Below are 24,755 nucleotides of genomic sequence, written 5' to 3' on the forward strand. Positions count from 1 at the left end.
GTATTATAGGAAGGAGATGAGGTAATAGGTGGCATAGTAAAGGGTAATCCGCTGTCTGGCAGGAAATTACAGTATGATTCCCTAATCCACGGATTTGATATCCATGGTTTCTTTTACCAATGTTCCAAAACAAAAAATCTCCCCCCAGAACTTTTGTGGGTGTCTCTAGTACCTCCAGTGCAATTGTATGGCATGTTTCCACTTAAAGTATAGTTAAATTATAGGACTTTCTATTATTCATAGTTTCAGGAAACCACTTCAATATGCAGTAAAGTTTATGTTTAGTGTGGGGGGAGGTTCAGTGGGGGGGGGGGTACACAGGGCCATGTGGGAGGTTCAGAGGAGAAGGAGGCGCCAGTTTCATTCTAGTGGATCAGCAAACTGGGGGTGTGTTGTGAGCTGACCCAGACCCCTAGATTGAGCTTCTGCTTTGGCCAGTGTTAAACTCAATTAACCTGACTGGGTGGTAAATCTTAGCAAGCTCCATGGACACCGTACTTCTTCACTCTGGTGTGCCTGAGAGGGTTATAAGTGTTTTCTACAAAGAAGTTGGCATTAAGTTGCCTCTGATTTTCCCCTCCCCAGTTGAGAGGAATGTGGTGTTCTACTTCAGATTGTAGATTGCATTGACATTTTAATTGCTCTTTTATGCCTTATTTCTTTTGTCACAACCTTGGGGGTGCTTTTTTGGACATTTGCCAAATACTTCTGGGGTGAGGTAGATAGGGCTGGTGCACCTAATCCTCCCCCCCAGGAATTCCTTAAGGAATCTCTGGGGGAAGGCTGTTGGAGACAAGCTGAGTTCAAGGACTATCAGACCTCTTTCACTTCCAAGTGGCATGGGAAACCCTAGGACCTTGTACTCATGTTGAACCCCATACCATGTCATCCCAATACGCATCCCACAGTAGTTGAATGTTTGTGGCCTCTCTGGGTTCTCCAATGCAATTCTAGGGTGTCCTTTTGCCACCAAGCGTACCACAGAATAGCACTGGAGGCCACAAGTGGGAGAGTTTGTGGGCATCTCTATGTTTTCCAGTGCTATTCTATGGTATGCTTCCAGGCATAGTAAAAAATAGGGCTCCCTATTATTTGCGATTTCAGGTGTCTACAGAGGATATGGACATTGTACTGTACTAACATAAACAATATGTATGGGGCACATGAGTTTAAACATTCCTGGTATGCGGTAGTTGTCAATTATTCTGCATTTTGAAAAAGTGAAGTTGCTCTGGCTGTGTGATCAAGATTATTTGAGAAATTTGGTCCTAATCAATTTCTGTACAAAACTACATGAGCTCCATTTATAACAGCAAGCCTAGATGGAAATTTCACTATTCTTAATTTTATAGATTGATAGTTGAGGAAAGAACCCTGGGGAGCTAAGAGGAAGTCATCCAGCCTGATTTTAAAAGCCCGCAGCAATGAAGAGTTCACTGCTAACTTCTTACGGTTACAAATTATTCCTAATATTTAGTCAAAATTTCCTTTCCTTGAAATTTGTATCCATTTAGAGATATTGAAAAGATTTCACACTTCTGAGAAAACGATAACAGTTCTTGACAGTTTAAATGCATCATTGTTTTATCTGTTGATCGGGCTTGGTCCCCAAGTGAACCGCTCTGAGTCCCGTCGGGGAGATGGAAGCGGATTATAAATAAAGTTTATTATTATTATCATCACAGTATCAGTGGCACATCTAAGTCTGTGCCTTGCAGGCCAAGCCCAGAAATGCTTTATTTGTTTTTTCACACTTTATTCATGTTTCAATCTATAGCAAATCTCAAAGGAACATATAAAAAAACAATTTACAATAGTTTAAAACAATTAGGATAATTTTAAAAGATGAAAAGCTATGAAAATCATTTGACATTCAAAATAAAACACTTTAAAATAATAAATCTGCAGACCAGGAAGGTTCCCTCCCTAAGACAATGGCAGGTGATGACAAATTGGACGTGGAAGGCAAGTATCCTTTCTTTTTATCTTTTAAAAAATATTGTAGTTGAGTAACTTTATTGTAATTAGTCACTTTATTATTTCTCTTCTTTTGGTATATTATCCATTTCTACCATATAGCAGTTGTTATTCCAATTACACGTGTGTAACTTCAGGACAGTAGAAGCCGGCTTTACGATTTGAGTGAGTGCACAATGATAAATTACATGTGCTCAACTATTTGTAGTGAGGATTAGCAAATTTATCTTCTTTTTTGTGGTGTAGATCTGAGAAATTAAGATTGAAAAAACAGCTTAGAGAGTGGGGAAGAGAAATGTTACTTATGTGCTACTCGTTGATAATACAGATGGATACCAAACCATAATCCGCAAATGATCATATCCACGAAGGTCAAACTTGCAAATGTGGAAGAGCAACCGTTGTTACTTTGTGATAACATATATATTTGAATACATAATGGAAGAAAATAATGCATTTAAATGTGAGTTTTTAAAATGTGTGTCTGGTTTTTTAAAAAACATAATAGCGGGGGGCAGGGAGATATTATTGCTAAAACATGGAGTGACATAAATAGAAAAGGATTTGTCCATCCCTATTGGTGACTTCTCAGCATCATTTGTGGTCTTTAGAAACAGGTTAGAGACCATAATCTTTAATAACTCTGTGGATCATTTTGACACTTCTTATGCCAGCCAGTTCGAATGCTTTGTAGTTATTGAAAGATTCTGATCTAAAAACATTTTATGTTGTTCCTCTGTTTAAGGGAATTGAGAGAGCCTGTGTTTTGTGTTCTGCAGTTGAAAAAGAAGTGAAGAGGCGGATGTAACCCAAATTACCTCAATTTAAATGTAAATTTTGACTTTTCATGTCTGACTTGAATATCTATTTATTTTTAAAAAATGAGTCAATCCTGAAGCAATGAAAAAAAATCAAATCTCTGTCTTCCTGATATTGATATATTTTCTGCATTGTAATTTTGCTTTTTTTGTTATTTTTTTCACTGTGATTTTTTTTTTTGAGAAAAAGAGGTTATGAGAAAAACTATGCTTATTTAAAACTGAACAGAGGGAGCATGCCATCTACTCAGTATGTTACTTTTTGTGAGTTGAATAGTTGCCACTTGGAGATTTTGTATCCCCCTCACTAATTTATAAAGAGTCATTTAGGGAATAAAATAGTATTATGTTAATGGTTTAAACTGTGTTCAGAATTTTAGGCAAAATTATTTTAAATTCAAAGAATGAAGGGACTAATATAAGCATATTTTTAAAATCTTGTCTGATCATAGAATCATAGAGTTGGAAGACACCTCGTGAGCCATCCAGTCCAACCCCCTGCCAGGAAGCAGGAAAATTGCATCCCCAGCAGATGGCCCTCCAACCTCTGCTTAAAAGCCTCCAAAGAAGGATCCTCCACCACACTTCGGGGCAGAGAGTTCCAATGCTGAACAGCTCGCACAGTTAGGAAGTTCTTTCTAATGTTCAGGTGGAATCTCCTTTCCCATAGTGTGAAGCCATTGTTCTGTGTCCTAGTCTCCAGGGCAGCAGAAAAAAGCTTGCTCCCTCCTCCCTGTGACTTCTGCTCACATATTTAATGGCCATCATGTCTTCTCTCAGCCTTCTCTTCTGCAGGCTAAATATGCTCAGCTCTTTAAACCGCTCCTCATAGGGCTTGTTCTCCAGACCCTTGATTATTTTAGTCGCCCTCCTCTTGACATCTTCTAGCTTGTCAACATTTCCTTTTAATTGCGGTGTCCAAAATTGGACACAGTATTCCAGGTGTGGTGATAAAAGATTGTTTCATTATCAAACAAAGACTAGTTCTTTCTTAGGCCAAATTGTTCCTGCAGTTGTTCTTTCTATCCCATCATTTCCATTGTTCAGGACTCAAAGTGGCTTAATCAAATTAAAAACTCAGTCTACAAAATTTGCAAGATACAAAAGTTAAAAGGAAATTACACAATAAAAAGATGAAAACTAAGTTAAAACATATATCATTAAGCATACACATACACACATGTTAATTCTCATTCTCTCTCTCTCTCTCTCTCTCTCTAACATACACCTTAACAATTACCAAGATTCAGCACAGTGTTTTACCTGAGATGAGCCTTAATGTCTAACTCATCAAATGCCTGCCAAAACAAAATGATCTTTTTATTTGAACCTGATGTCAGAAGAGACATGATGTTCTCCTTGTCCCTTGTTTCCTTTTCATAAAATCTAGCATAACATAACTTATTTTCTTATATTAGCAATGCTCCTGTACCTCCTAATATCCTTTATTATTTATATGAATTGGGAATATAATCATGGGTGATTGGCTGACTATGATTGTCTTTCAAAGGTAGAATTTTAGTGATGGATCCATAAATGACTGTAAAGATCCATAGCACTGTTGAGAATGGCCTGACTTCCAGTTGCAACGCTCAAGTGCCAGGGCTTCCCAGTTCTTGATGTTTATGCCACATTTTTGAGGTTAGCTTTAAGCCCATCTTTAAATCTCTTTTGTTGCCCACTGACATCCCAGAATGTCAGTGCGAACATGAATGTGGTATCAGATTATACTCTACTATTCTAGAGCAGGTTCTTCCCAGATATTTTGGAATATGACCCCAATAATATTTATCTATTGGATGTTCTGACTGCAGCTTGTAGTTCAAAATTTCTTGTAGAAATCATAGTCAAAATCCAGTTTCTAGTCCTAACGCAAGTAGGTCCTTTGATAGAATTGCTTAATGACCAGGCAACACACTAGTTCAGTCTATTTGCCCTAGTTGATACTAGCATTTGGACAAAGGATTATGTGGTAATGGGAGCTCTATTTGTCCCATAACATGTATTTCTTCCCTGAAAAATATAAAAGACTGTTTTATAAAAAGTTTACATGTGTATATGTGTGGGGTGGTGATATCTAATATCTATTGATATTTATCAGTTTCCATGTGTCTCAAGAAATGGGAGGACAGGCAGATAAATGTCAGCATGCTGGAAGAAGCAAAGACCACCATCAATTCCGCTGGACTGGCCATGTTGTCCGAATGCACAACCACCGTTTCCCTAAGCAATTACTCTACTCCCAACTGAAAAATGGAAAACGGAAGGTTGGTGGACAGGAAAAGAGATTTGAAGATGGGCTTAAAGCCAACCTTAAAAACTGAGGCATAGACACTGAGAACTGGGAAGCCCTAGTCCTTGAGAACTCTAACTGGAGGTCAGCTGTTACCAACAGTGTTGTGGAATTCGAAAAGACATGAATGGAGGGTGAAAGGGAGAAACGCGTCAAGAGGAAGGTGCATCAAGCCAACCATAACCGGGACCATCTTCCACCTGGAAACCAATTTCCTTACTGTGGAAGAACATACAGGTCAAGAATAGGTCTTTTACAGTCATCTATGGACCCACTGCCAAGAGTCTACACTTGGAAGGCCATCCTACTCAGACACGTTTGATCACCGATGATGACAGAATGGGGATTGTTCCTTTTTATTCTAAACAGCATTCCTCTTTCTAACATATCGGAGTGTATGTATGGACAGTATATGAGACAGAGACAGAGAGACAGAGAGAAAGATTCTATGTTAATGTTGCAGATAGTATTTCCATCACAGTGTAGGCAATTGGGACTACAGCCATCCTGCCACATTTGCAGTTTTGACTTTTGCGGATATGGTTATTCATGGATTTGATTTAAAATGTTCTCTCTAGGAATCTCTAAGTGCTCCAGTGTGACTATGATGAGTTTATGCCAGTCATGCTGGAGGACTTAGAGATTTCTAGAGATAACACCTCTTTACGAATTTCCAAGTCCTTCAGTGTGATTTTGTGGCCAGCTTCTTGTGGAAGTTGACCGTAGAGTTATGGTGGAAGACCTATACAATTACTAAAGAGGTTAAAATGCAAATTGAACTTTCAACTGGAGAAGAAGCAAGGCAAATCATTGGATAAAGAGGAGAATGACCTGGAAGGAATCCAGACCTCCCCCGAGCCCTACCTAATAGACCTGGATCTTGTTCCTTCAAGTAGCTAAAATTCTCCGTTTCTGCAGAGATCTGGGAGAGCAAAAGGGGTCTGCTGTTCAGAAGTGATTGAGAATAAGCTTGGTTCTCCTCCATGTTTGTCTCCATGCATTGGTGGTGGAGAGGAGACCCACAGTGGCTCCCTGCCCTTGAGAAGAGGAAGAAGATAGTGCCATTTGAGGGGGAAGATGGACTTTGGTGAGATGGATAGATGGAGGGGGAGGCCCCCAGCAGAAAATGGCTGTTGGTGGGCTCCATCTTGAGAAATAGAGGACTTTTGAACCCCCCCCCCCCCCAATGCAAATGGTTTTATTCATGGTTTTTCACTTTCACAGGATCTTGTTCTCCAGTGAATGTGGAGAACTGACTGCACTAACTCATCTCTCAACCAATTAGGGGTGAAAGACATAATAAAATCTGTTGTGATTTCACTATGACTTCTGCATTATAAATGATTTTGCAAAAACCTCTTTTTGCTAGCATCCATTACTGCTTTGGTCAGGTATTTTTTCAAATGTTCCATACACAAACACACAAACACACACATACACACACTACATTCCTGATCAGATTTGGGCATATACTTCCCATAAGGGAAACTTTGGCTTCCTCCCTTCCCCTTAATTGAAGGAAAAGATGCTGGCAGGCATGCCATGAAATGTATTTGAGGACAGCTGTGCTCACCCTCCCGCCCACAAAAAGTCAACCTGAGTTGTATAGATATGTTTGTGTGTTTATTGTGTCAAAAGATTTTTAAGTTGATAAAAATAATGAATGCTGAGCTTTTGAAACTGGTGTCTAGGGAAATAGACAGATGAAGGATTTTGATGGGAGAAAGAATGGAAATCTCTTGGCAGGGGGTTGCTATGAAATGACTAAATCATGCCTGTTTCTGCGATACAACAGCATCAGCACAATGAAAGTATCACATTGGAAGTAACAATGACAAGATCAGGCCCAAAACATCAGGAAAACCTCTTGCTTCAGCTCTGATAAGTGCAAAGGTAAAGGAAAGCAATTTAAAGGATAGGGTTTATATGTCTTTTCCAGCAGCCCATGGCATTTTCAAAACTTGGAAATATATGAGTTGCAGAGGAAGCTGTTTCCGAGGTATATGATGACACATCCTGAAGAACAGTAGACATTAAAGGACAGGGCAAATAAAAATAACACATATTATAGAATATAATGAATTCATAGATTGGGTAGATATAGAGGCAGATAGACTCCGTTTCCAGACCTTTTGGTTGCCCTTCTGTGGACATGTTCCAACTTGTCAACATCTTTCCTGATTTGTAGTGCACAGAATTGGAACTGTATTCCAGGTGAGATTTGACCAAATCAGAATAAAAAGGTATTATTTCTTCCCCTCAATCTAGACACTATACTCCTATTGATTCAGCCGAGGATCATATACATAGGCTTTTAAAGCTGTCATGTCACAGACTCATGTTCAACTTGTGGTCTACTAAGACCTTTAGATCTTTCTCATACATACCACTTTCAAGCCATATATCACTGCATCGTGTATTTGTGTATTTCATATTTTTCTGCCTGAAACCTTGCATATATCCCCATTTAAATTCATTTTGTTAGTTCTCCAATCTGTCAAGGTTGTTTTGAATTCTGATATTGTCCTCTGAGGTGTATTGTCTCTGGGTTCATTTTGTCAACCAAATTACAGATCCACCTAATTATAAAATTGTAACACTGTCTATCTCACAATTTACCAGCTTGTCTGCAAAAATATCATGGAGAATCCTATCAAAAGATTTACTACATCAGTACACTAAAACCTTGCCTGTCAGTGGCCTGTCAGTGGAAAGAGATCATGGAGGTGGCTAACCTTTCTTCCAATGGGAGGGAGCCATCTTGAAAGTTCTCTTTTGTGTCCTCACCTAGACCCATCTCTCACTATACCATTTTACTGCTAAAATACCTCTTTAATACCCTTTGACTATCCTGATTTGGCAGGAACAGTCCCAATTAATCCTCTGTTATCCCACTTTTAAAATGCCTTAGTTCTTCTCATCTCTTTTCACTTTCCCTCTTTGACCCAAACTTATCCTATAAATCTAGAAATTTTTGTCAAAAAACCAACCCAAAAAACCAGGTTCAACGTATCCATGAATACTGTAATTTAACTTATGTTGAAAGGGAACCCTCTCTGAACAGAGTTGAGAAAGGCAAGATCTTAGTCAATCCCAGGAGAACCTAAGAGAAGTCCTGCCATACTGCTGCTTCTGTATTTGTTGAATTCCTGGGTGCAAAAAAATGGCAGTGGCAGCCAGGAATAGTTGGCCTCTTGTAATGGCACTGTTGTTTCCCATTTCCACAGAAAGACCCTCAACCTAGCCATAGGCCATGTCAAAATCTATAATTTTCAACCCAAACTGCGACTTATAAATGAGGTTGACTTATGCATGAGTGTAGCCAGTGTTTTAGTTCCAAGTGCCAAGTAAGTTCACAGTGCAAAAGTAGTTTGAGCTCAGTTACCCCAGCATGGAGGAGAGAAGAAAAGGGACAAGAATTTTGCACTTCCCAAAAAAGCAAACTTCTGCAGCTTCTTCCTCATTTAATATTTTTTGCCATCATGACCATACATTGATGTTGTTTAGCCACACATGTTCCAGTTTTCTTCCATGAAATGGTGAAAGATATGCACTTTAACTGCCATGATTCCACCCAATGTAATCCTGGGTTTTATATATCTACTAGCTGTGCCTGGCCACCCGTTGCTGTGGCGAAGTATGGTGGTATGGGAAATAAAGTATTGAGGAGTTTGTGGTAGTTAAGGTAAAGGGTAAAGGTTTTCCCCTGACATTAAGTCCAGTCATGCCTGACTCTAGGGGTTGGTGCTCATCTCTATTTCTAAACCGAAGAGATGGTGTTGTGATGACTCATGGGCCTTGTTGTCCTGTTCCTAGTGCTATTGTGGCAGATGAAGATGAAAACATGGGGTTTTCGCCGGTTCAACAAGAACTGGAGTCTCTTCACCTGCAGGATGTTGATGTTTGCCCACAAGAATTCAGCCAAACAAGCCTTGGGCAGAACTCCCCTCCGTTTCCCAGGAAGGAAATTTATTCTAGAGAAAGGGGAGTCAGGGAGGCTAATCGGAGAAGCCTAAGAATCGCTGCCAAACAAATGGCTGATTAGGTCTGCTTCCCTTGGGAAATTCTAAGGAATCATGCATCTGGACGGAGTTGGGTTTCGCTTCTCGTTCTCTAGGGAAAGAGTTCTGTTGGCGGGAAAGCGAGACCCAATATAGGTGTTTGGCATGAGGGATTCTTTGCGGAGTCAATTGATCAGCTTGAGGAGAGAGATCGTGTGTGGACTTCGTAATCCCAGTTCCTTGCTTCCCGGATCAAGCTTCAAGCCTTGCCCTGTCTCATGGTTTTACCACGGACTCTGTTTCATGCTTCATGTTCGCCTTGTCTTCAGTCACGGATCTAGCCAAGAATCAAGTTTATTCCCAGCCTTGTTGTCAAGCTTCATTGGACTCTAAGACTCTGTTATTTCCCCACACTATTGCTTGGCAAAGTGTGTGTTTCGGTCAAGTGGATTAAAACTTTGAACTCTAATATCTTATATTGGACAATACATTTCTGGACTATATTTGACCTCATCTGAAAGGTCTGCTTCTGAACTATATTCTTCACTTGTTTTTATTGATTTTATATATTTCTTTAATAAAGATATTAGATAGAGACTGGCCTCTGTGTAAGGTTATTGGTGCTCTGCAGCCAGGGACCTGACAGTTTGACTCCGCCACCTTAAGCACCAAACAACCTAAGGCCAGAATGTCTACAGGAACCGGAGTGGAGGCTCAACCACCCAGTTATACCATTTCCCAAGATGAATTCAATCGAATCCGGGACACACTCCGAACGCAGGAGGGAGAAATACGGGGCTTGAAGGAACGCGGAGCCCGTCTCCCTGCCCTAGCGCTACCAACCAAGTTTTCTGGAGAAGCCTCCAAGGTTCATGTTTTCCATCGCCAGTGCCAGGCATACTTAGAAGCCCGCCAAGCCGAGTTTCCCCAAGAAGATGTCAAAGTGGCGTGGATCTTCAGTCTCCTAGATGGGCCTGCGGCCACTTGGGCGACGGCGCTATATGATGCGGGTTCCACGCATCTAAGCACCGCGCAAAATTTCTTGAACCACCTTAGAAAGACCTGGGGGATCGAGGACGACGAGGAGGCGGCCGGCCATAAACTCTGGCGCCTCTTCCAAGGGGACAAGCCGTTGTCCCGGTACATAGCCGAGTTCCGGGTGCTGGCTCAGAACACCGGCTGGAACGATATAGCCCTCAGAGGACAGTTTCGCGAGGGCCTCAACATCGAGATGCAGGAAGAAATCTCTAAGGTGGATCCCCCAGGGACTCTTGAGAGACTCATCAACCAGTGTTTACGAGCCGAAGTCCTGTTTGCCAACAAAAAACAGTGGCTCCGAGGCCAGAGTGGAAGACCCGGAGTGAAACCCCTCGCTTCTGCCAGTGTTCAGCCACGTCCAGTATGGAGATCCCCACCGCCAGCCCCAAACCCCATGGGAAGCGAGGAGGAGCCGATGCAGTTGGGCAATGTGCGCCCCAGACTAGATGTTGCCAAAAAGGCCCGCCGCCAACGTTTGAATCTGTGTTGGTACTGCAGGAATGGGGGCCACTTCGCCAGAGAATGTCCAGCCAAAAAGAAGCCCGCCGCCCGCCTGGCGGCGGCGTCCTCCGTGGAGCCAGAGGCGGCCGAGGCGGCTGGAGCGAAGCCGGCGGGGGAAGCCAGCGACCGGGCGTAGAGAGGCTCGCCAACCCGGTCAAAAACTCCACTCAAGAGCCGCAAACCGGGGTCCTATTTCTCCTGGTGGTCACGCTGTGGTCAGTGAAAAAGGGACCCGTCATGATCCATGCCATGATAGACTCGGGGGCAACAAACAATTTCATCGATAGAGAGTATGCCGACTCTCTGGGATTACAATATCATGATTTCAAGAATGCCCGGGTGGTGCAGGCCATAGACGGCCGACCCCTGAAGACAGGTCCAGTAAGCCAATGGACGGAACCCACCAGAATGTGGATAAGGGAACACATGGAAGAAATTTCTTTCTTCGTTACCGAGGTTCCCCACTTCCCTGTGATTTTGGGTATTCCATGGCTGACACTCCACGACCCAAACATCTCCTGGTCCAACAGAGAACTGCAGTTCGCCTCAAGATATTGCCAAAACCATTGTCTAGTAGCTAAGGTCTGCCATGCGACAGACGCAGAGCCCATCATCACCTTGCCCAAGAAATATTCGGACTTTTGGGATGTTTTCAATGAAAAGGAAGCCGAGAAACTACCCCCACATATACTCTACGACTGTGCTATTGACCTGGTGGAGGGGGCCCCAATTCCGCGAGGACACCTCTACTCCCTGACTGAACCAGAGCAAGAAGCTCTCAGGGAGTTCATAGAGTCAAACCTCCGCAAGGGGTTCATCAGACCCTCTCAATCCCCAGCAGCTTCCCCAGTGATGTTTGTGAAAAAGAAGTCAGGGGACCTACGCTTGGTTGTGGACTATAGAGCATTGAACAATATCACGAAGCGGAACCGCTACCCCCTGCCTCTGATCTTGGACCTATTAGACCGGCTCCGAGGGGCCAAGGTTTACACCAAGCTGGATCTCCGCGGGGCTTACAATCTAGTTCGCATAAGAGAAGGGGACGAATGGAAAACCGCCTTCCAGACCAAATTCGGATTATTTGAGTCCCTAGTCATGAATTACGGTTTATCCGGAGCTCCCCCAACATTCCAGCATTTTGTCAATGATATCTTCAAGGATTATCTAGATCGGTTCTTGATCATATATTTGGATGATTTTTTGGTGTATTCTAGATCACAATTGGAACACGAGCAACACGTCAGAATGGTGCTACAACGATTGCGGGATCATGGACTATATGCCAAGTTAGAGAAATGCGCCTTTGATCTGCAAGAGGTAGACTTCCTGGGATACCGCGTCTCGCCACTAGGGCTCTCCATGGACCCGGCAAAGGTTTCAGCAGTATTGGAATGGCGGGCGCCAACCAACAAGAAGGAAGTACAGCGCTTCTTGGGGTTTGCAAACTACTACCGCAAATTCATCCCAGACTTCGCTCACTGGTCTGACCCAATCACCAGCTGCATCCGAGGGAAACAGCCTTTCCGCTGGACGGAGCAAGCAGAGAAAGGGTTCCACCAGTTAAAGCAGTTATTCACGACCCAGCCAATTCTACAGCACCCTGATCCTAAAACCCCTTTTGTTGTGCAGGCTGACGCCTCTGATGTGGCAATTGGGGCTGTACTCATGCAACCAGTGGGAGAACATCTTCATCCTTGTGCCTATTACTCCCGTCAACTAACAGCCCCAGAGAGAAATTACACTATTTGGGAGAAAGAACTTTTGGCCATAAAGGCAGCTTTTGAAAATTGGATACATTGGTTGGAAGGGGCCAAATTTCCCATTGAAGTTCATACTGATCATCGAAATTTAGAGCACCTAAGGACCGCACGAAAGTTAAATCAAAGGCAGCAGCGCTGGGCTTTGTTCTTTGAACGTTTTGACTTCCAGATCCATTATGTGACCCCAGCTCAGACCAAGCAAGCAGATGCTCTATCACGGAAACCAGAGTATGCTGCAGGACGCAGAGAGACCTCAGAATCTCGATTGCTGCAACCCGAAAACTTTGCCACGCTCACAGTGGGAAACACCAAGTCCACTCCAATTGAACCAACTCCCTCTAACCCAGAATCCCTTTGCACTCAAGAAATTAGAGCCAGTCAACAGACAGATGCCTGGGCTCAAGAACAGATTCGCCAAGGACTACGTTTCCCATTCTCACTTAAGAACGGGGTATTATGCTACAGGAATCATGTTTACATTCCTCCAGGTCCCGGCAGAGAAAAAGCACTTCATCTGTGTCATGACAGCAAGCCAGCAGGACATTTTGGGCTATTTAAAACCATGCACTTGATCCTACGAGATTTCTGGTGGCCCAAGATCCGCAAGGATGTGGAGAAATATGTCAATACCTGTCCTGTATGCTAGCGTTCCAAGACACGAAGGGAGAAGCCGTCAGGGCTACTGCATCCCCTTCCCACTCCTTCTCGCCCATGGGAGATAATTTCCGCGGATTTTATCATTGACTTACCACCCTCCCTTGGATTCACCACGATTCTAGTAGTGGTGGACCTTTTTACCAAGTTGGCCCATTTCATCCCCTGCGATGGTCTCCCCACGGCCAAAGAGACTGCAGATTTATTCCTTCAACATGTTTTCCGACTACATGGATTGCCCAAGAGTTTAGTCACTGACCGTGGGTCTCAATTCACCTCTCGTTTCTGGAAAGCACTACAAAAACTATTGGGCATAGACTCTCGTTTATCTTCAGCTCACCATCCCCAAACGGATGGGCAAACTGAGCGCACCAATGCCACTTTGGAACAATACCTTCGCTGTTATGTAAACTACCAACAGGACAATTGGGCTTCCCTATTACCTCTGTCAGAGTTTGCATACAACAATGGTGTCCAGGCTTCAACTAAAGAAACCCCGTTCTTTGCAAACTACGGTTTCCATCCACGTTTCTTTCCTTCTGTCATTGAAACCTCAGAAGTCCCTGCAGCGGAGGACTGGCTGCAGGAACTCACAGCAGTACAAGAACTTTTACACCAACAACTGGATCAAGCCAAGGAGGACTACAAACGCCACGCTGACGGCCATCGCCAGCCGGGCCCCGAGATCAAGGTAGGAGATCGGGTTCTGTTGTCCACTCGCTTTTTGCCCTCCCACCGTCCCTGCCGGAAGTTAGATGCCCGTTTCATTGGTCCCTACCCAGTGGTGGCGCAACTTAACCCCGTGACTTTCAAACTCCAACTTCCGCGCTCCATGCACATTCATCCCGCGTTCCACCGTTCCCTGCTCCTTCCGGCGGATGGTGTACCCGACGCGAGTCGGCTGGCCCCCGCCCCTGTTCTAGTGGACGGAGAGGAGGAGTTCGAGGTTCAGGACATTTTGGATTCTCGCTTCCATCGCCGCCCGCCTTCAGTATCTCATTGACTGGGTGGGTTTTGGCCCCGAAGAACGCTCCTGGGAAGATGCCTCCACAGTCCATGCCCCCGACTTAGTCCGCTGCTTCCATCAGGCCTACCCTACCAAGCCGCGGCCCCGCGACTCGAGGAGAGGGGCCCTGTTTGAGGGGGGCCTTGGGGGCGGGGATAGTGTGATGACTCATGGGCCTTGTAGTCCTGTTCCTAGTACTATTGTGGCAGATGAAGATGAAAACATGGGGTTTTCGCCGGTTCAACAAGAACTGGAGTCTCTTCACCTGCAGGATGTTGATGTTTGCCCACAAGAATTCAGCCAAACAAGCCTTGGGCAGAACTCCCCTCCGTTTCCCAGGAAGGAAATTTATTCTAGAGAAAGGGGAGTCAGGGAGGCTAATCGGAGAAGCCTAAGAATCGCTGCCAAACAAATGGCTGATTAGGTCTGCTTCCCTTGGGAAATTCTAAGGAATCATGCATCTGGACGGAGTTGGGTTTCGCTTCTCGTTCTCTAGGGAAAGAGTTCTGTTGGCGGGAAAGCGAGACCCAATATAGGTGTTTGGCATGAGGGATTCTTTGCGGAGTCAATTGATCAGCTTGAGGAGAGAGATCGTGTGTGGACTTCGTAATCCCAGTTCCTTGCTTCCCGGATCAAGCTTCAAGCCTTGCCCTGTCTCATGGTTTTACCACGGACTCTGTTTCATGCTTCATGTTCGCCTTGTCTTCAGTCACGGATCTAGCCAAGAATCAAGTTTATTCCCAGCCTTGTTGTCAAGCTTCATTGGACTCTAAGACTCTGTTATTTCCCCACACTATTGCTTGGCAAAGTGTGTGTTTCGGTCAAGTGGATTAAAACTTTGAACTCTAATATCTTATATTGGACAATACATTTCTGGACTATATTTGACCTCATCTGAAAGGTCTGCTTCTGAACTATATTCTTCACTTGTTTTTATTGATTTTATATATTTCTTTAATAAAGATATTAGATAGAGACTGGCCTCTGTGTAAGGTTATTGGTGCTCTGCAGCCAGGGACCTGACAGGTGTTGTCCGTAAACTCCTCAAAGGTCATGTGGCATGACTGCATGGAGCGGCATTACTTTTCCACCGGAGCAGTACCTATTCATGTACTCTCATTTGCATGTTTTTGAACTTTAGGGTTGGCAGAAGCTGGGGCTAACAGTGGGGGCTCTCTCCGCTCCCCCAATTCAAACCTGTGGCCTTTCGGTCCAGAAGTTGAGCAGCTCAGCGCTTTAACACTCTGCGCCATCAGGGGATATTATTTCCTAAAGGTTGTGAATATACAATATTTCTGATTGGTTTTTTTTTGTCTGTTGGCGGCAAGTCTGAATGCTGGAATTAGGAAAAATGATTAGCATGTAATGGTCTTGCAGCTTTAAAGCCTGGCTGCTTTCTCCCTGAGTGAATTTATTGTTGGGAGGTGTTAGCTGACCCTGATTGTTTCGTGTCTGGAATTCCCTTTTTTTCAGAGTGGTGTTCTTTGTGATATTTTATGTGCTTCTACTGTATGTGGCCCTGAGAAAACAGAGGATCTGCCAGACTTTGGTGATGGGAATACTTTGTTGGGAGGTGTTAGCTGGCCCTGATTGTTTCCTGTGTGGAATTCCCCTGTTTTCAGAGTGGTGCTCTTTATTTAGTGTTCTGATTTTAGAGATTGTATTATTCTGTTTTATTATACCACAGTAATTTTTATATATTCTGATTTTAGTGTTTTTGAATAGTTGGAGCCATATTGTATTCATTTTCATGGTTCACAACAACAATAACAACAACAACAACAACAACAACAACAACAACATAATAATAATAATAATAATAATAATAATAATAATAATAGTAACGATAGTAATAATAATGACTTTGGTAATACACACTGCTTCACTCCCTTCTCAGCTTCCTTTCTGGAATAATCCTTTCTTGGCTGTTAGCTGGCCCCGATTGTTGCCTTTGTGGAATTCCCAATTTCCCTGCTTTCAGAGTGTTGGTCTTTATTTACTGTCTTGGTTTTAGAGATTATATTGTTCTGTATTATTCTACCACAGTAATTATTTCATATTATGGTAGAATCTCACTTATCCAACATTTGCTTATCCAATGTTCTGGATTATCCAACGCAGTCTGCCTTTTAGTAATCAATGTTTTTGTAGTCAGTGTCTTAAATTCATTGTGATATTTTGGTGGTAAATTTGTAAATACAGTAATTACTACATAGCATTGCTGCGCATGGAACTACTTTTTCTGTCAAATTTGTTGTATAACATGATGTTTTGGTGCTTAATTTGTATAATGATTACCTAATTTGATGTTTAATTGGCTTTTCCTGAATCCTTTCTTATTATCCAACATATTCACTTATCCAACGTTCTGCCGGCCTGTTTATGTTGGATAACTGAGACTGTACTGTATATTTATAATCTTATATTATCTGCTAAGAACTGCATTATATGAGGCCCTTTTTACACAGCTGGATAAAATGCACACTGAAGTGGATTATATGGTAGTGTGGAGTCAAGATTATCCAGTTCCAAGCAGATAATATAAGATTCTAAATGGGTTATATAGCTGTGTGGAAGGGCCTTGAGTCTACACTGCCATATAATCTAGTTAAAATCTGATAATATGTATTTTATAGGAATTGTGGAAGAGCCCTAAGTGAGGCCTAACTCTGCCTGTCCCCTGGGCTGAGTGGGTTGTTAGGAGACCATGTGGGTGGAGCTTAGCCTTCTAACTGGCAGCAATTGGCTAAAAACAATTATTCCTCCCCCTCTAATTAGGACTTTATTTTTCTTTTCTTTTTGTTGTCGGAACCTAGGGGCAAGGATGGTGGATTGTGCTGCCAAATTTCTAGGTTCTGGGGTTTGTACTTTTGTTGTTTAGTGGCGGGGGGGGGGGGCACCGTTACTCATTTATATGTATAGATGTGGCATTTAGAACTGTCAGCCAGAGAGACTGAGAATTCTGTGTATAAACCCCAGGATATCATAGGATGTACTTATGTTACTTAAAGTCAAATTAAATATTATAAATGACTCAGGGACATTGATGAATCAAGACAAAGCCCCCCCCCCCCCCCCACAGCAGGAAATTTGTTAGTTAAAACATTAGGACTCAGTTACTTTATTAGATACATGGAGTAGCGTATCTCTGCACACATAACTCTATGCATTCCTCCACCCACCTATCCTCATGTGGCTGCTGTTAATCCAAAAAGAGCCAAGAACCTCTACACATGGGACATTTTGCCCAATGTTGTTGCTTTTAAGTGTGACAACGACAGGGCCTGCTGTGCGCCATCACACAATGCATGGGAGGCCCTGCCCACATTCCTCCCAAAGTGGAGGAGAAGCACCAAAAGATGCTTTCTGTTCCACTGTATGGAAGAAAGTGTAGTTTGGGTAGCTTTGATGTAGCTACCTGCACTTTCCTCCCCTTTTTGCCATGTGATGGCAGAAAAGACAGCAGGGCAACGCATTTGTCACCATTTCTGCCATCTGATGAGGGGAGGGAAAGGGTGCTGCAGGCCACCCCACATGCCTTCCCTTTCGCCGGCAATTGTCGGCACAACAGCATGGCCGTGTGAAAAGGTCGTAGGTGTGGCTATTAGCTGAAAGTGGGAGAGAGGAAGGGAAGGTGCTGACTACACAGTAGGGATGCACTTTTTGGAACTTTGCTACAAAGTCTGGAAGAACAACAGGCATGTCGTTCTTCTGCTCCTCTCATGCAGGGGAATTGAGAGTCCTCTGCTCCCAGTGCTACCCTTCTTCCCACTCTCCTATAACAGCAGTGTCACTGAGCTTGAGATCTTCAGGGGGAAAAAGTTTTGGATGTAGAACTAAAAACTATAAACAAAATCTTCTTGCAGCCCCTTCCAGAAGGGGGAAACATGAACATGCATGCTACTCATAGGATTCTGGACTAGTTATTCATGCAGGCAATATTTGAAAACTTCTCAAAATAAAAGAGAGAAAAAACTAAAACCACTGTGATGTGATGGTGTAAATATCATACCTTGACCTATGGACAATACATTTCTTTGTAGTTTTGAGTGACATTGCTTATATTGCCTTCAAACATGGTATGGAAGGGAAGTTTTTACAAAAGACAGACAAATCAAGGACACTTACAAGGGTAAATAATATATATTTGAACATTGTGAGGGAAAGCAATGATTCTCTAAGCAATGAAATATCCAACATTTATCTCAAAATGGCAGCTTCCTAAGCATTTATTTTTTATAAAATTACCAGGGGTTCATTTAAATGCAATTGATTATATGTTATTTCTCTTGTAACCCAGAACCATGTAAAACACTTACTGTATTTCTAATCCCAATAGCCAACAAGACAGCATGGCATATAATGTTCCATGTAGCATTTCCTGTTACGTACTTTATATTTTTAATTCAAGTAGAAAAAAAATCCTGATTGAGTTGGGCAGGCTTATTCTGTTGATCTGAATTTCATATTTGCAAATACATGGAAGCTGTTTAGTGACAATGGTAGGCAATATAGTATAGTCTTGGCAGAGTTCAGAAATCTCATTTTGTACAACCATGGCTTCGGCACACTATAATAATATTTTAAAGGATGCATGGGAGTTTAAGGCTATAGTGCAAATTTGATGCATTAAACACTCAGGAAAGAGAAGCAGGAATTATAATTCCATTCCTCTTTTGTGAATATCTGAATCAAACAAGCTATTTAATATTTTTCTGAGCTCATAGTTATGGCAAGGAATTAATAAAATCCACACTGAAATGACAGCCAGTTGACTGGGGTACCTTTTTCTCCATTTCTTTCTCTTCCAATAAATCATGTTTGGGGTTAAATACACATTTATCCATTTGTGTTTTACAGCTTTTATTGATTTTTTTTAAAAAAAATCTCTCTGTGTTTAAGAATTATAATTGCACTGAGATACCAGCTTTGAGCATACAAGCATTAGTTTGGCTTTCCCTCCTTGGATCCCTTAATTAATGATCTTCCAAAGTCATTGAATGGAAGAAATAGAAATACAGAAAGGAAGCAAATAATTAGGCTTGAGCCCGGATTTGTTTTTAGCCATTTCCTTCAGACAATCTGGCTGCTTCAGTTTGTTCAGGTGTCCATACGGGCAAGGTCCCAGCCATCACAAATTCCTGTCCATAGCGGGACCATGTGGCACCACAGTTTAATCTTTTTGATTTTCCTTTATTTTCCTTTAATTTCTTGATTCATTTCATTTAGTGGGACTGACTGGAAGTTGGGGACATGCGGGGACAGGTGGGTGGCGTGTGCATGTGCATTTGGGGGTTTGGGAGAAGTCACCCTTTTAGCTTTTTTTCTCCTTCCCTTCCTCTGCTTCAAATACTTCTAAAAGATAATAATTATTATTATTAATCTCAGCAATCATAAAGAAAATCTTCATTCTCTGAAAACTACTATCACTAGTAGTTGCAGGGAGAGAAAGTGCATGCCTGCCTGAAACATCTTTCCTATAGAGTAGAAATAGCTTTTAGGGTGCTTTCTTAACCCTGTTGCTGACACCCAGGCTCCCTTGAAGGAAAAAAGAAAGACTCCCAGGAATGGAAAGATACAGACAGAAAATGGCTATCCAGCTACCCACTCATGAAAACAGATATGGGGTCTACCAGTATCCAACCAGCAGAAACGGATTGAGGTTTAGCTGAAATGCACAAGCCTATAAATAATGTCTCTTTCATACTTCTCTTTTCCAGAAGCCAACATACTTGGGACAGGGGGATGACTTTGGAGTAGACAAATTATCAGTTGGCTTTTTGTTAGATGAAGAAGTAAATGGCCTGTACCACTGCTCACAGCAGTGAGCTTACAAATGGAGTGCACTCTCCTTTTCCTTCCTAACCAGGAAAAGTCCACCATCTTCCAAGAGTCTATTCTACTGCCAAACAGTTCTTACCATTAGAAGTTTAATCACATCTTTTTTCTTATAAATTGAATTTATTGTGTTGCATCCCACTGACTGAAAAAGCAAAAAAATAACTAACGCAACCCTTTCCAATGTTTGAAGATGGCCCATCTCTCAACACAGTATGATCTTTTGCAGTATAAACATCTGCAGCTCCCTCAACCATTCTTCATAGAACTGGAATCCATCCTTTATCATCTCTATCATTTGATACTTTAATGTTTGTTTATATTCTCCTCAAACTATGGTGCCCAGGACTGAACTCAGTGCTCCACATGAAGTTTGACAAAAGCAAATCAGAGTGATACTGTTACTTCCATTATACTTCTGTTGATGCAGTCTAGAATTACATTAGGATTTTTTTTTGCTAGCACATCATGTTGCTTAATCATGTTTAGCAGTGTGGGGTAATGAAGATCACTTAATTCCTTTTTATATCTACTGCTGTCAGAACAATTGTCGCCCCATCTTTGTTTTTCCCCCTGCCTAAATGTCAATACTACAAAAGTGATACTACAATGTAGTTACTATATTTTGTTGCTTGAGTCCTATTTTTCAGTCTCTCAAGGTCATTTTGAATTTTGTTTCTGTCTTCTGAAGTTTTTTTTTAGCTAACCCTCCAGTTACCCCTCCAATCTTTACAATTGTTATGGGGGACTTGTCCTTTCTTCCAGTTTGCTATATGGAATATGAATTTAAATCTTCGCTCATCCATGTTTTTTATATGCCAATTATCCGAATTGAGAATCATTTGATGTCTTGATTTCCTTTATGTCTTCAAAAAGATTTATAAAGATGTTGAATAACACTCCCTCCAGGACAGAACCATGAGACATTCCTTAATGCTTACCCTTATTTTTCCCATGATGCTATTGTGCCTTTGTCCTCTGAAAAACTGCCTCCCTCCCATGAAGGATTCAAACTAAATCCTGATTATGTGGAAGATGCCAAGCAAACAGATTCTGGTCACCTCTGTGTCTAGTTATCCATCTCTTGCCAGGAACCCTTCATTATGGAAAGATAGTAAGACAGAAATGCGAGTAGCCAAATTTCTTCTGGAAAAACCATCTGCATAGTAATTGTTCATCCTTACTATTCACCTATATCTTTTGGACTGTGACCTTCAGAAGTAGGGAAGGAGGGCATGTCTGTCCAATATATCTGTGGCCATTTCCTTTGTTCCCATGGAGATTAAAAGGAACCGGAAATCAGCAGAAATATCATCCTTTCTTCCACTAATGGAAGCCTCCACTGGATCAAAAGACCTTCTGTGAAGTAAGGAACATGACTAATACCATTACAGTATTTCTTGGAGTAGTTCCACCAATGACTCATAATATCTGACAAATCATTTTTCTCTTTATAAATCAACCTGTTTTATTATTCTCCATGCCTTCAGTACTCAGTATTATTGTTTGTCATTTGTTGGGGATAGAGCCAAATTGGTTAGACATGTATCACTTCTTTCCTTCTATGAATGTCTATGTGCTAGAGATGAGTATCTAGGTTTAACTTCAGTATGAGGCAAAATTTACTGAGATCTTGTTTTTCCATTTTGAGAAATACTGTTATAACATTTATTTCCTTCTGTATCACAAGTTTCCTCAACTCTGGAAATATTTCTTGTGTATCAAGTCAACCCACAACAAATGAGTTGTGTATAAAGTCAGTACATTATCTTTGAGAAATACTTTATATGCCTTAATTTAACTGTGGTGTCAAGCTCCAAAATAGACCTTCATACCGTGTTTCCCCAAAAATAAGACAGTGTCTTATATTATTTTTTACTCCCAAAGATGCGCTAGGTCTTATTTTCAGGGGATACCTTATTTTTCCATAAAGAAGAATTCACATTTATTGTTGAACAAAAAATGAACATTTATTCGATACTATACAGTAGTTGTCATCACAAACCAACATAACTAAACCAGACAAACTGTGACTCCTGTCAAGAATTTCTTGTTACTACCATTATTTCGATATACAACTGGTATGTACATTTACCAATCCTGCATGCTATGGTGGTTTGGCGGGTGCCGGGCATGCTTCCAAACAAAAGCTTTGCTAGGTCTTACTTTCAGGGGAGGCGTTATATTTAGCAATTCAGCAAAACCTCTACTAGGTCTTATTTTTTGGGGATGTCTTATTTTCAGGAAAACAGGGTAGTCATACCCTGTGACACAATGAATACCAGCAATATGAAGTTAAAAGATAAAATGTAATAGCAGAGTAACTCTGTTGCCGTTGGTCATTATAAGGCCGGTAGAACACCTTTGTTATTCCAGACAAAGAGCATCTTTCTGGTGGGAATATTTGTGCTATATTAACAATGGATGAATTGCAGAGTGTGTCAATGGGATGGATATTTCCTTTTTATATAAATATCAAGTGTGACTCAGAAAAAGGAATGTGTATAATACTGAGACTTCTGTTCTCCTAACAGGCACTACTGCTTGGCAACTGTACCTCTCAGAAGTAATTTACTAGCACAAACTCAAGCATTTTACTGAGGGGGTTGGGTGACTAAGAAACTAGAAGAATGTCTAAGGATTATTTGGTAATTGGTCCATTTCCACTGCTCTAATTGAGTTCTGGCCACAACCTAGGAGGTATTCAAGTGCTCAAAGGAGATGTGGAAGTGTAACTGAGGGAATGGATGTTTGACTGAGCTTTTGGGATAAGACAGGCTACAAATTTAAGTAAATAAATAAATGCTTTTGTGCCTCCTGATTGTTTTATGCATTTTTAAATGTGAAAATGTTAAAATGTGATTTTAAATAGCCAATGTGCATACTGGTAGATATGGAATTGGAAATTTTATACTACCGAATAAGGGCCCATTCTTAAATTAGTCTATTGAATATGCTGAATGTCCTCTCCAAAACCTTCACTGTCTTTTTCATGAGATACAAATTTAGGGAGTCATTTCTGAAAAGGCAGAAGTAATGTGTGGAATCAACTTAAGAGCTGCAGAGTTCTTAGCCTAGGTGTTGTTTCTTTTTTACCCATAATGCTTCAGAAGAATAATTGGATATTGTCATAAAACCAAAATGAGTGATGCTGCTGCCCACTGGCACTGTCTGCTTTCTTCTTACAGAGCTTTAAATTACTATTTTTGGAGTTCAAAAAACCCCCATTCCAAGTGCTGTCTTTTAGGAATAAAAAAGATACCCATTAACACTCAGTAAACCCAGTAACGCAATTATTCCCACATAAGCCACAAAATGGATGGTAGCAAGAAGATGAGCAGATTATGTTTTTGTAAAACCTTGACCACCTCCCCAATACACCTCTTGGGAAAAATTTCTATAAAGAATTTTCACTCCAGCTCTTGTTTTGTTACCTGGAAACTACAATACTACACTGGGGTTACTGCCATAGTTGTTTGCCATGCAGGGTGCAACCACACAGTGCCAAGCTGCAACTAAGGAAAAAGAAAAGAAGATGCTCTTGGATTTCCAGTGACAACACTTTAAGTTATGTTGCTTCACAGCATGCCCAGTTGAGGGAAACTGTCTGTCAAAGATGTGAATTGGCAAGGAAATACTAGAAGGCTATCAATAAGTTCTATGCTTATATTTTTTTCCTGATTTATTTCACTGAATATATTTTTCTTATCTTACATGCAACAATATACCTTATCCCTTGCTTGTTATGCATGTGGTCTGTGGGGGCTTCCCTAAGACAGTAAGGTAGTTTATCTGTTTGTTTGTTTTTTGTTTAAACCAGTGCTCCCCAAATTTTGATCCTCCCAATGTTTTGCACTTCAATTTTCAGAAGTCCTAGTCAGTTTGACCAATACTCTAGAATTTGGGGGAAAAATCTAGAGGCCCAAAGTTTTGAAAGCACTGATTTAAACTTTACAGGAACTATCCAAGGTACTGAATCCTTTAAAGCTCAAGCTTAAAACAAGAGTGGATTCCTGATCCCATTAATATGGAAACCATGAGCCATGGGGCATATTTGACAAGTGTCTAAGCTTTAAGAATACAGCTAAGGTCTTTTAGAAAATCCCCTCAACTATTAGGGATCAATGCTTGATTTTTTTTAAACTTTTATTTGACAAGCAAGTTGCTCATTTGAGTTTGTTGATTTTAATTCACTCTTCTATTCCATTTTCTCTAAGACTGGTATCATTGCAATGTATTCTTTAAAAAAAAGTATGTTGTGACAACATGATTTCCCAAGGTTATCAGAAACATTGTCTCTGTTACAATATTTATACATTTCTAAAGCAATTTTTTGTACAAGGAAATGTCATCATGGTGAGAGAAATTTCTACAAGTTTTACTTGTGTGAGGGAACAGATGTATGAATACATATCTGAAAGAAATTAGTCAGGATTTATTATTTGGGGGGGGCAGGGGAAACATTCTGAAGAATAGATGGTTGCAATAATTAAATTTGTAATAGGTTGGCATGGAGGAATCCAATAAAGTGAACTTTACTACATTAATGTGCTTCTCAGAGAAATGCTAACTGAATGCTTCTCTTTCTCTGGTGCATAGATGTCTTAACCTAAAGTAAATCCTAAAATTTCATATGGTTGACTGGCAGATTTTTATTCCTGAGTGGCATGAGATGTGTGAACAACATCTCAAAGAAACATCTGCATAGAAGTGTCAGTTTTAGGTTTTCATGTGTCACTTTGGAAAGCACCCTAAGTGGCACACCATCTTTATTCTGGCACAGTAGTTCCTATTGCTGTACACTTTGATTTTCAAGGATGACATTGTTGCTTTTATAGTAAGATTTTCCCGTGAAACGAATTTTCAATT

The 24,755-nt window shown here is 41.4% G+C and overlaps 1 protein-coding gene across 1 annotated transcript in view; it reads left to right on the forward strand.

Moving 5' to 3' along the window:
* The window catches only part of bend5 (BEN domain containing 5), a 1,240,673-nt gene that overhangs the window by 1,071,559 nt on the left and 144,359 nt on the right, over positions 1-24,755 (forward strand). The gene's annotated exons all lie outside the window — the stretch shown is intronic.

Source organism: Anolis carolinensis, chromosome 4 (genome assembly GCF_035594765.1).
Source record: "Anolis carolinensis isolate JA03-04 chromosome 4, rAnoCar3.1.pri, whole genome shotgun sequence".
Classification (NCBI taxonomy): Eukaryota; Metazoa; Chordata; class Lepidosauria; order Squamata; family Dactyloidae; genus Anolis; species Anolis carolinensis.